Consider the following 12081-nt stretch of genomic DNA (forward strand, 5'->3'; position numbering starts at 1 on the left):
TCTGGAGGAGGAGAGACTGGGCACCAGGTCTGAATAAACAGAGAGAAACCCAAGAAACTGTAAAGACAGAAAGGACAGTCTGAGCAAAGGCCAAGAAAAGGAGAAATCAGCCAGTGAACTCTGAGGATAAAATCCCACTACAGGGAAATAAAAACATGTCCACACAGAAACATGTAAATCAATGTTCACAGCAGCATTATTAATAGCCTCAAAGCGGAAACAACTCAAAGCTCCATCAACTGATGATGGATACATGGCTTAGTCACATACTGGTTATTGTTTGACCATCAACAGAAACGGAAGAACTGATACGTGCTATCACATGGACGAACCTCGAAAACATGACGTCAAGTGAGAAAAGCTAATCCCAAAGGAGCACATACGGTATGATTCCCTTTATATAAAATAGCCAAAACAGGCATGTCTCCAGAGACGGATATTAGACTGAGGGTTGCCTGGGGCTGAGGGAGATGGGAGGGGGGCATAGGTGGTGGCTAAGGGATGCAGGGTTTCTTTGGGGGGCTGGTGGAAATGCTCTAAAATTGACTGTGGTCACAGGTGACACCTCTCTAGACTAAGAGATACTGAACTACACATGTTCAGAGTGTGAATTCCATGATACATGAATTATACCTCAATAGCTTTTTAAAAAAATTCAATGGCAGGATCTAGATAATCTTCTTAATTCTCCAGTTTGGATGAACGTACTATATACCATCTGAGTACCTCCATGTCTTTACAGTATATCTAAAATGAAAAGAAAAGAAGGCAATGCCTGACTTCAACTAATTTAAAACCCTTTCTGCACAAGTTATTCTTAAATGCACACAATAAATATACACAGAATTCTACAGCCTTTCACGGAAGTGAAGATGTGAAATGACAATTTTCTGGAACATTCCATTAAACATTATCCTCTGATTTTATCTGCCTTGCCTCATCACAATAATACAGCTTTCTCCCATTCTGAAGGCTGTCTTTTCACCTTGCTAATAGTTTCCTTTGATGTGCAGAAGCTTTTAAGGTTAATTAGGTCCCATTTGTTTATTTGTGCTTTTATTTCCAATATTCTGGGAGGTGGGTCATAGAGGATCCTGCTGTGATGTATGTCGGAGAGTGTTTTGCCTATGTTCTCCTCTAGGAGTTTTATAGTTTCTGGTCTTACGTTTAGATCTTTAATCCATTTTGAGTTTATTTTTGCGTATGGTGTTAGAAAGTGGTCCAGTTTCATTCTTTTACAAGTGGTTGACCAGATTTCCCAGCACCACTTGTTAAAGAGACTGTCTTTAATCCATTGTATATTCTTGCCTCCTTTGTCAAAGATAAGGTGTCCATATGTGCATGGATTTATCTCTGGGCTTTCTATTTTATTCCATTGATCAATATTTCTGTCTTTGTGCCAGTACCATACTGTCTTGATAACTGTGGCTTTGTAGTAGAGCCTGAAGTCAGGTAGGTTGATTCCTCCAGTTCCATTCTTCTTTCTCAAGATCGCTTTGGCTATTCGAGGTTTTTTGTATTTCCATACAAATTGTGAAATTATTTGTTCTAGCTCTGTGAAGAATACTGTTGGTAGCTTGATAGGGATTGCGTTGAATCTATAAATTGCTTTGGGTAGTATACTCATTTTCACTATATTGATTCTTCCAATCCATGAACATGGTATATTTCTCCATCTATTAGTGTCCTCTTTGATTTCTTTCACCAGTGTTTTAGTTTTCTATATATAGGTCTTTAGTTTCTTTAGGTAGATATATTCCTAAGTATTTTATTCTTTCTGTTGCAATGGTGAATGGAATTGTTTCCTTAATTTCTCTTTCTGTTTTCTCATTATTAGTGTATAGGAATGCAAGGGATTTCTGTGTGTTGATTTTATATCCTGCAACTTTACTATAGTCATTGATTATTTCTAGTAATTTTCTGGTGGAATCTTTAGGGTTTTCTATGTAGAGGATCATGTCATCTGCAAATAGTGAGAGTTTTACTTCTTCTTTTCCAATTTGGATTCCTTTTATTTCTTTTTCTGCTCTGATTGCTGTGGCCAAAACTTCCAAAACTATGTTGAATAGTAATGGTGAAAGTGGGCACCCTTGTCTTGTTCCTGACTTTAGAGGAAATGCTTTCAATTTTTCACCACTGAGGATAATGTTTGCTGTGGGTTTGTCATATATAGCTTTTATTATGTTGAGGTATGTTCCTTCTATTCCTGCTTTCTGGAGAGTTTTTATCATAAATGGATGTTGAATTTTGTCAAAGGCTTTCTCTGCATCTATTGAGATAATCATATGGTTTTTATTTTTCAATTTGTTAATGTGGTGTATTACATTGATTGATTTGCGGATATTGAAGAATCCTTGCATCCCTGGGATAAAGCCCACTTGATCATGGTGTATGATCTTTTTAATGTGTTGTTGGATTCTGATTGCTAGAATTTTGTTAAGGATTTTTGCATCTATGTTCATCAGTGATATTGGCCTGTAGTTTTCTTTTTTTGTGGCATCTTTGTCAGGTTTTGGTATTAGGGTGATGGTGGCCTCATAGAATGAGTTTGGAAGTTTACCTTCCTCTGCAATTTTCTGGAAGAGTTTGAGCAGGATAGGTGTTAGCTCTTCTCTAAATTTTTGGTAGAATTCAGCTGTGAAGCCGTCTGGACTTAGGCTTTTGTTTGCTGGAAGATTTTTGATTACAGTTTCAATTTCCATGCTTGTGATGGGTCTGTTAAGATTTTCTATTTCTTCCTGGTCCATTTTGGAAAGTTGTACTTTTCTAAGAATTTGTCCATTTCTTCCACGTTGTCCATTTTATTGGCATATAATTGTTGATAGTAGTCTCTTATGATCCTTTGTATTTCTGTGTTGTCTGTTGTGATCTCTCCATTTTTGTTTCTAATTTTGTTGATCTGATTTTTCTCCCTTTGTTTCTTGATGAGTCTGGCTAATGATTTGTCAATTTTATTTATCCTTTCAAAGAACCAGCTTTTGGTTTTGTTGATTTTTGCTATGGTCTCTTTTGTTTCTTTTGCATTTATTTCTGCTCTAATTTTTAAGATTTCTTTCCTTCTACTAACCCTGGAGTTCTTCATTTCTTCCTTTTCTAATTGCTTTAGGTGTAGAGTTAGGTTATTTATTTGACTTTTTTCTTGTTTCTTGAGGTGTGCCTGTATTGCTATGAACCGACAAACAACTAATCTCAAAAATATACAAGCAACTCCTACAGCTCAACTCCAGAAAAATAAACAACCCAATCAAAAAATGGGCCAAAGAACTAAATAGACATTTCTCCAAAGAAGACATACAATGGCTAACACACACATGAAAAGATGCTCAACATCACTCATTATCAGAGAAATGCAAATCAAAACCACTATGAGGTACCATTTCACACCAGTCAGAATTGCTGCGATCCAAAAGTCTACAAATAATAAATGCTGGAGAGGGTGTGGAGAAAAGGGAACCCTCTTACACTGTTGGTGGGAATGCAAACTAGTACAGCCACTATGGAGAACAGTGTGGAGATTCCTTAAAAAACTGGAAATTGAACTGCCTTATGATCCAGCAACCCCACTGCTGGGCATACACACTGAGGAAACCAGAAGGGAAAGAGACACCTGTACCCCAATGTTCATCGCAGCACTGTTTATAATAGCCAAGACATGGAAGCAACCTAGATGTCCATCAGCAGATGAATGGATAAGAAAGCTGTGGTACATATACACAATGGAGTATTACTCAGCCATTAAAAAGAATACATTTGAATCAGTTCTAATGAGGTGGATGAAACTGGAGCCTATTATACAGAGTGAAGTAAGCCAGAAGGAAAAACATAAATACAGTATACTAACGCATATATATGGAATTTAGAAAGATGGTAACAATAACCCGGTGTATGAGACAGCAAAAGAGACACTGATGTATAGAACAGTCTTATGGACTCTGTGGGAGAGGGAGAGGATGGGAAGATTTGGGAGAATGGCATTGAAACATGTAAAATATCATGTAGGAAACGAGTTGCCAGTCCAGGTTCGATGCACGATGCTGGATGCTTGGGGCTGGTGCACTGGGACGGCCCAGAGGGATGGTATGGGGAGGGAGGAGGGAGGAGGGTTTGGGATGGGGAACACATGTATACCTGTGGCGGATTCATTTTGATATTTGGCAAAACTAATACAATTATGTAAAGTTTAAAAATAAAATAAAATTAGAAAAAAAAAAAGAAAAAAAAATAATAATACAGCTTTCACTAAAAAAAGTCTATCAACTTCTGTGAAGAATGAGGCACAAGTCCCAACTTTTCTAAGGATATCTAATATAAGAGAAGATATAGTGCAAATGGCAGAATGAAAGTCAGAGTTTAAGAAACAAATGCATTTAAAGATAATAAAACTAGTAAATTACTTGTAATGAAAATACAAAAGAAAGCTGTCCATGAAAATGAGTGTCTTAAAACACTTTATCCTACGTATTGACTGTTGACACATCAAATTTCATACCTACCTGACTTGTGAGTTGAAGTAAGCTGATCCTTAAATCCTGTGCCTCAACTTCTAAGTTAGGACAATAATGTGACGTGACCTCCAGTGAAGCCTCCGAAATAGACTGCTGTCTTAGGATATCAGTCAGTTCTGGTCGAAGTTGTCTCACAACTGTCTAATAAGATGCTCTGTCACTGAGTTTATAAAATCACTTTACTATTATGTTATGTTAATAATACACACTGCCAACATATGTACTTTGATCTCATCTCACACACTAGCAAAGTGATGCTCAAAATTCTCCAAGCCAGGCTTCAACAGTACGTGAACCGAGACCTTCCAGATGTTCAAGCTGGATTTAGAAAAGACAGAGGAGCCAGAGATCAAATTGCCAACATCCGCTGGATCATAGAAAAAGCAAGAGAGTTCCAGGAAAACATCTACTTCTGCTTTATTGACTGTGCCAAACCCTTTGACTCTGTAGATCACAACAAAGTGTGGAAAATTCTTCAAGAGATGGGAATACCAGACCACCTTACCTGCCTCCAGAAAAATCTGTATGCAGGTCAAGGAGCAACAGTTAGAACCAGACATGGAATAACAGACTGGTTCCCAAATTGGGAAAAGAGTACATCAAGGCTGTATGTTGTCACCCCGCTTAACTTAGATCAGAGGACATCATGCCAAAGCTGGGCTGGAGGAAGCACAAGCAGAAATCAAGATTTTCGGGAGAAATATCAGTAACCTTAGATATGCAGATGACAACACCCTTAGGGCAGAAAGCAAAGAAGAACTAAAGAGCCTCTTGAGGAAAGTGAAAGAAGAGAGTAAAAAAGCTGGCTTGCAACTCAAAATTGAAAAATCTAAGATCATGGCATGTGGTCCCATCACTTCCTGGCAAATAGATGGGGAAACAGTGAAAACAGTGACAGACTTTATTTTCTTGGGTTCCAAGTCAATGCAGATGGTGACTGCAGCCATGAAATTAAGATGCTTGCTTCTTCCAAGAAAACTATTACAAACCTAGACAGCATTATTGGGACTTCCCTGGTGGCTCAGACAGTAAAGCGTCTGCCTACAATGCAGAAGACCCAGGTTCAATCCCTGGGTCGGGAAGATCTCCTGGAGAAGGAAATGGCAACCCACATTAAAAAGCAGAGACATTACTTTATTGACAAAGGTCCATCTAGTCAAAGCTATGGTTTTTCCAGTAGTCATATATGGTTGTGAGAGTTGTGTCATCAAGAAAGCTGAGCACCAAAGAATTGATGCTTTTGAACAGTGGTACTGGAGAAGGCTCTTGAGAGTCCCTTGGACTGCAAGGAGATCCAACCAGTCAGCCCTAAAGGAAATCAGTCCTGAATATTCAGTGGAAGGACTGATGCTGAAGGTCCAATACTTTGGCCACCTGATGCAAAGAACAGACTCATGGAAAAGATCCTGATGCTGGGAAAGACTGAAGGCAGGAGAAAAAGGGGACAACAGAGGATAAGAGGGCTGGATGGCATCACCGACTCGATGGACATGAGTTTGAGCAAGCTCTGGGAGTTGGTGATGGACAGGGAAACCTGATGTGCTGCATGCAGTCCGTGGGGTCACAAAGAGTCAAGACATGATGGAGCAACAACTAAACTGAACTGATGGACTTTGAAAACTATCACCACAGACATCTACTCACCTTCTTTTCCTTCCTCACTGAATCTGGTTACAGACCCAGAAGTGGCCACCCTCCGGCCTTCCTGATATTAAGTTACTCAGAAAAAAGATGCAGACTCGCTGTCCATGCCCAGCCCCTCCCGATAAATCTGCAGAGCTTCACCACCTCATGTCCAGAAAGAAATAGATGTGAATGTGGGCAACTGGTGGAAAATTGCACGCTGTGGAACATTTTGCCCTTCTTTATTAGAGGTGTAATTAACTTCAGAGATCTTCATATAGTCTATCCAGTGCTCAGATCTTTCCAAGTTTCCTATCTCAGAGAAAAAATGAGGCCATTCCCTTGTGGCTTATCTATTTTATATCTAGTAGTGTGTCTATGTTAATCCCAAACTCCTAATTTATCCCTCCTCCCCACCTTTGCTCTTGGCTAACCACAAGGACCAGCATAGCACAGGGAACTCTACTCAATATTCTGTAGTCACCTACATGAGAAAATGGATCTAAAAGATGGGATATACGTATACATAAAACTGAATCAACTTGCTGTACATCTGAAACTAACACAACATTGGAAATCAAGTGCATTCCAACATAAAAGAAAAATGAAATTTAGAAAGTGATGTTTCTCCCATGGCCTTCAGGGAGTCTCGATAACCTGGCTTCCACCTGCCTCTGGACCGCAGCCCCTACAGCCCTCTCCCTGACTCACTCCATTCCTGCTGCTCTCAAATCCTGCCACCCTTCAGTCTTAGTGGACACTAAGTAATTCATCCTTAAAATGAGAATTCTCCAAGCCAGGCTTCAATAGTACGTGAAACGTGAACTTCCATTGTTCAAGCTGGCTGTAGAAAAGGCAGAGGAACCAGAGATCAAATTGTCAACATCCGCTGGATCACTGAAAAAGCAAGAGAGTTCCCTAAAAACATCTACTTCTGCTTTATTGACTATGATAAATCCTTTGAGTGGATCACCACAAACTGTGGAAAATTCTTAAGAGATGGGAAACCAGACCACCTGACCTGCCTCTTGAGAAATCTGTATGCCGGTCAGGAAGCAATAGTTAGAACTGGACATGGAACAACAGACTGGTTCCAAATGGGGAAAGGAGTATGTCAAGGCTGTATATTGTCACCCTGCTTATTTAACTTATATTCTGAGTACATCATTAGAAATGCTGGGCTGGATGAAGCACAAGTTGGAATCAAGATTGCTGGAAAAAATATGAATAACCTCAGATATGCAGGTGACACCAACCTTATGGCAGAAAGTGAAGAACTAAAGAGCCTCTTGATGAAAGTGAAAGAGGAGAGTGAAAAGTTGGCTTAAAGCTCAACATTCAGAAAACGAAGATCATGGCATCCGGTCCCATAACTTCATGGCAAATACATGGGGAAATAGTGGAAACATTGGTAGACTTTTTTTTTCTTTTTTTTTTTTTTCAGGCTCCAAAGTCACTGCAGATGGTGACTGCAGCCATGAAATGAAAAGATGCTTACTCCTTGGAAGAAAAGTTATGAGCAACCTAGACAGCATATTAAAAAGCATAGACATTACACTGCCAACAAAGGTCCTTTCTAGTCAAGGCTATGGTTTTTCTAGTGGTCATGTATGGATATGAGAGTTGGACTATAAAGAAAGCTAAGTGCAGATGCACTGATGCTTTTGAACTGTAGTGTTGGAGAAGACTCCTGAGAGTCCCTTATATTGCAAGGAGATCCAACCAGTCAATCCTAAAGGAAATCAGTCCTGAATATTCATTGGAAGGACTGATGCTGAAGCTGAAACTCCAATACTTTGGCCACCTCATGAGAACAGTTGACTCATTGGAAAACACCCAGATGCTGGGAGGGATTGGGAGCAGAAGGAGAAGGGGACGACAGAGGATGAGATGGTTGGATGGCATCATCGACTCGATGGACATGGGTTTGGGTGGACTCCAGGAGTTGGTGATGGACAGGAAGGCCTGGCATGCTGCGGTTCATGGGGTTGAAACAGTCAGATACGACTGAGCAACTGAACTGAACTGAAACGATGCTGGGAAAGATTGAGGGCAGGAGGAGAAGGGGACTACAGAGGATGAGATGGTTGGATGGCATCACCAACTCAATGGATATGAGTTTGAGTAAACTCCAAATGTTGGTGATGGACAGGGAGGCCTGGCGTGCTGCAGTCCATGGGGTCTTAAAGAGTTGGACATGACTGAGTGACTGAACTGAACTGACTGAACTGAAAATGAGAATTATGAGCAAATTGTTTGCAAAAATGTTCTAAGTAAATCATAAATAGCAGATGGAAGAGCAAATCAAGAAGTGTTTGGGTAAAGCTCAGCACTTGAGTCCCAAATTATGATTGAATGACAAGTAGATGCCTTTAAACAGTTGACAGGCCATAAGAATAAATGATTCAAGGCTAAAATATTTCCCAAAATAAATTGACATGAAGAAAAATAAAATTATCACAAGAAATATAACAAATACCTCCAATAAACACAACCACTTGATAGCTTTAAAAAAAAAAAAAAATCTGATACTTAACCTATACAGCTACCCCAAAGTAAGAGCCTTAGCTCTGTACATATCTAAACAGATCAAATTTTGTAAAAAAAATTGTTCTTGAGAATATGCTTCCATTCTAACATTGTAATAGTCCACTACAAGAATTATACTTATTGATAGCTGCACTAAGCACTTCTACAAACATCAGTTAACTCATTAGCTATAATGATTCTGGAAAGGAAGAAGTTAGAAATATAAGTAAGGTGCAGGTTTTTCACCAGGTCTTCTGACTCTACTAGTCCTCTTACATCAAACCACGGTTACTTCTCTAGTACAAACATATCGATACAAAATAAGCCTCTTATTTCACTCATGCTGCATACACTAATGGTAAATAGGTAAAATTTAGAGAGCTCTTCTTAGACAATCCTGAGATTATTTGCTGCTTCCATAACTTTCAATACTTTTTTGTACTGTTTAAAATAGTAAGATAATGCAATAGACAATGAAAAACACTTATTATCACTAAATATTTATGTCATATCTATCACTGTTTTCAGAAGTTCCTTGTACTAAAATAGGACACTACATAGAGCAAAGTGTTAATTTTCTTACAAGAATGACATCCACAATACAGTCTCCGAATTGCCTATACTTTTCCTCCTTACCATCAGAGGAAGTTATAAACTACCCCAATGATCTATCAAGGAAGGGAAATCACTGCCAAAAATTAAGAGTATCTATCCCACGGACGGAGAAGGCTGGTGGGCTGCAGTCCATGGGGTCGCTGAGGGTTGGACACGACTGAGTGACTTCAGTTTCACTTTTCACTTTCATGCATTGGAGAAGGAAATGGCAACCCACTCCAGTGTTCTCGCCTGGAGAATCCCAGGGATGGGGGAGCCTGGTGGGCTGCCGTCTATGGGGTCGCACAAATTCAGACACGACCGAAGGGACTTAGCAGCATTGCTAGCAGAAGAGGTATGGTTTTTCTTCGTGGGGGAGCAGAGGAGGAGGGACTTTTATAAGTTTATTCTGAAGAAGTTACTTTTTTTAAAGTGTTCAAAAATGTTTTTACAACTGATCTTGCAGTTTTTACAAGTTGGAAAACTGTAAATGATGTGCAAAGGTCGTTGACAGGGCATTGGTTAAAGAAATGACAGTGGAGCCAAGAACGGACTCTGATTTAGACACTGAAGGTGACGACGTGCATGGAGTGATGCACACGCTCACTCCAAAGCAGAGGGACTTGGGTGTGTAGCGCAGTTGATGGGGGAGCACACACCGTTTTCCTGGCCTAAACTGCAATCAGAGGAGGGTGCCAGCTCCTCCAATATAGTTGCAATAATTTTGAGATCAATTCCTATGGAAAATATTAAAGGCCTCTCCTTGGATAAGCTCATCGAATGTCCCTACCTGATTGCTGTAGACAAATGGATGTGAATTACAAGCATTACTTTATCTGACACATGAAAAATGTCATCCCTCCTCAAAATATAGATGTATAGGCTTTCACAAGCCTCTATACTTTCTAAGGTACATACTCTTCGTTTATAAAATATATACATACACAGATACATACACACACATAAATGACTACAGAAAATACCCCAGAGTTCATTTCCTTATTGGCCATTTCTTTCTGCTTTTGTCTGGCAAGTGATTGGCCAGGATTCCCTCCTGTAAGATTCTGGCATTCCGTTCTCCAGAAAGCTGCTTCTGAGTATCATATGTTGCCCTTCCATAACCTGGAGAGACACTATATGTAGTTTTGGGGCCCATATCATTAAAAGAAAAAAAAACAGTTAAAAGCTTAGAAGCAGAATATAAAATGAAAAAGAACTGTTTAAAGGAAGTAGCCTTTTAAAGCACAAGGATCTTTATCCCATGTGAGTAACTCAAATTTTAATTTAAATGTCTGCTATATTTATCACAGAGCAAAAACATGCAGATATAGTATTGTGAAAGGAAATCTCTTTACAAAGCATTTAACTAGTTCCTTCACAGTCTCAAGGCAAGTTAGCCTGTATTTTAACATTTAAAAAGCCAAAATTAAGACATGGATTGGAATTAAGAAGATTACTTTGTCTAATGTATCAAAACTGCCAATCATTATGTTAATAATTAAGCTCAAGTTACATCCAATCCTCCACGCAGAAAACACATACACAGCATCTACTAGAAGCCAAGAATGGCAAGAAACTCATCACACAAACTCTGAATGTCACAGTTCATACCTAGGTTGAGATAACATTTTGTTTGAAATCTAAATAATACATATGAAATAAAAGGGATATTATAAATAATATTGACAAAATGGTGCTAGAAATTTTCACCAACAATTACTCTACCTGATTCAGATCATTTCTCAGTCTTCAGTTCCATCTAGAGCTCTGAGGGTGAGTTCTAGTTGCTGTTCATTTCAACTTCTTTACTATATTGGTCTTCCTTTCTTCTTAATTGCTCCCTAATTTTTTCATATAACATATCAGCATTTCTTCTATTCTCTTCTTCTTGCTTTAACGTCAAACTGCAAAATTTATAGAGCTCTTCTTAAAAAAGCATGAGACTATTTGCTGCTGCAGTAACTTTCATTCCCTCCTCATAATGTTTAAAATAGTACATTGGGGGGAAATACAATGAAGAACACTTAATAATGATCACTGTTTTCATGCAGAGGGTTAAGAATAAAACAGCATAAATATTTTTTTCTTTTCTGTCTTGAGAAAAATGGCTACTTTATCCTTCTGTGGGTGGGAATGAAAAGTAATCTAAACTTTCTTAAGAATAGTTTAGAAATATGGATCAAAGACTGTTTCCAAACGTTCTCATACTTTAACCAAATAATACGCTATTATTGAAGAAAATGAATTCAAAATAATTAGAAATGAATCTGTAGAAAAGATGTTCCTTGTAGTATTAAACATAAGACAGGAAAGTGAAAAACAACCGAAAGTCAATCTGTTGAATCATGAATGAGGTTTCCCTTATGGTGGACTTCTGTACGATCATGAAAATGACCATTTGGAAAAATATACATTAAGTCATTAGAAGCATTCACTGTTAAGAACTTACATTATTTCCATGAATTTCACACTCCACAATACTAACGACGTATTCTCCCCTGTAGAATCCCAGAGGGTAAGTTAAAAATTATAACACAAGTACGTCTCTGCAGTATTAAAGTAAATAACAGTTCAAATATTTCTTTAAAACTAGGATGCGCAGTACCTCAGTCTACCGAGGTCTCGTTGCCACTCCACTTTCTGATGCCCTACTGTGATTCACTTCTTTTCTTTCAGACGGTTCTTTCTGTAGCTCACCAACCTTATTTTCCAGTTTTTTAATTTCTCCTCTAAGTAGTTCACAGTGGCTTTTTTAAAGTTCCATTTATCTTTCACACAAAAGAATTGCATCCCATATTTTCAACAAGCTAACACAATCTGCAACAATAAG

General features: G+C 38.6%; 1 long non-coding RNA gene across 15 annotated transcripts in view; it reads right to left on the reverse strand.

Annotated features, from left to right (window-relative positions):
* LOC113903695 overlaps nt 1-12081 on the reverse strand; it is a 48331-nt gene that overhangs the window by 22894 nt on the left and 13356 nt on the right. For 12 of the 15 annotated variants that reach the window (XR_003514259.1, XR_003514255.1, XR_003514251.1 and 9 more), the window contains 4 exons: nt 11857-12068; nt 11701-11749; nt 10977-11155; nt 10235-10384 (listed from right to left, as the gene is read on the reverse strand). This is a non-coding gene — a long non-coding RNA (uncharacterized LOC113903695). The remainder of the gene's footprint in view (nt 1-10234; nt 10385-10976; nt 11156-11700; nt 11750-11856; nt 12069-12081) is intronic. The other 3 variants (XR_003514252.1, XR_003514266.1, XR_003514262.1) reach the window with 3 other exon arrangements.

This window comes from Bos indicus x Bos taurus, chromosome 13 (assembly GCF_003369695.1).
Source record: "Bos indicus x Bos taurus breed Angus x Brahman F1 hybrid chromosome 13, Bos_hybrid_MaternalHap_v2.0, whole genome shotgun sequence".
In the NCBI taxonomy this organism is placed as follows: domain Eukaryota; kingdom Metazoa; phylum Chordata; class Mammalia; order Artiodactyla; family Bovidae; genus Bos; species Bos indicus x Bos taurus.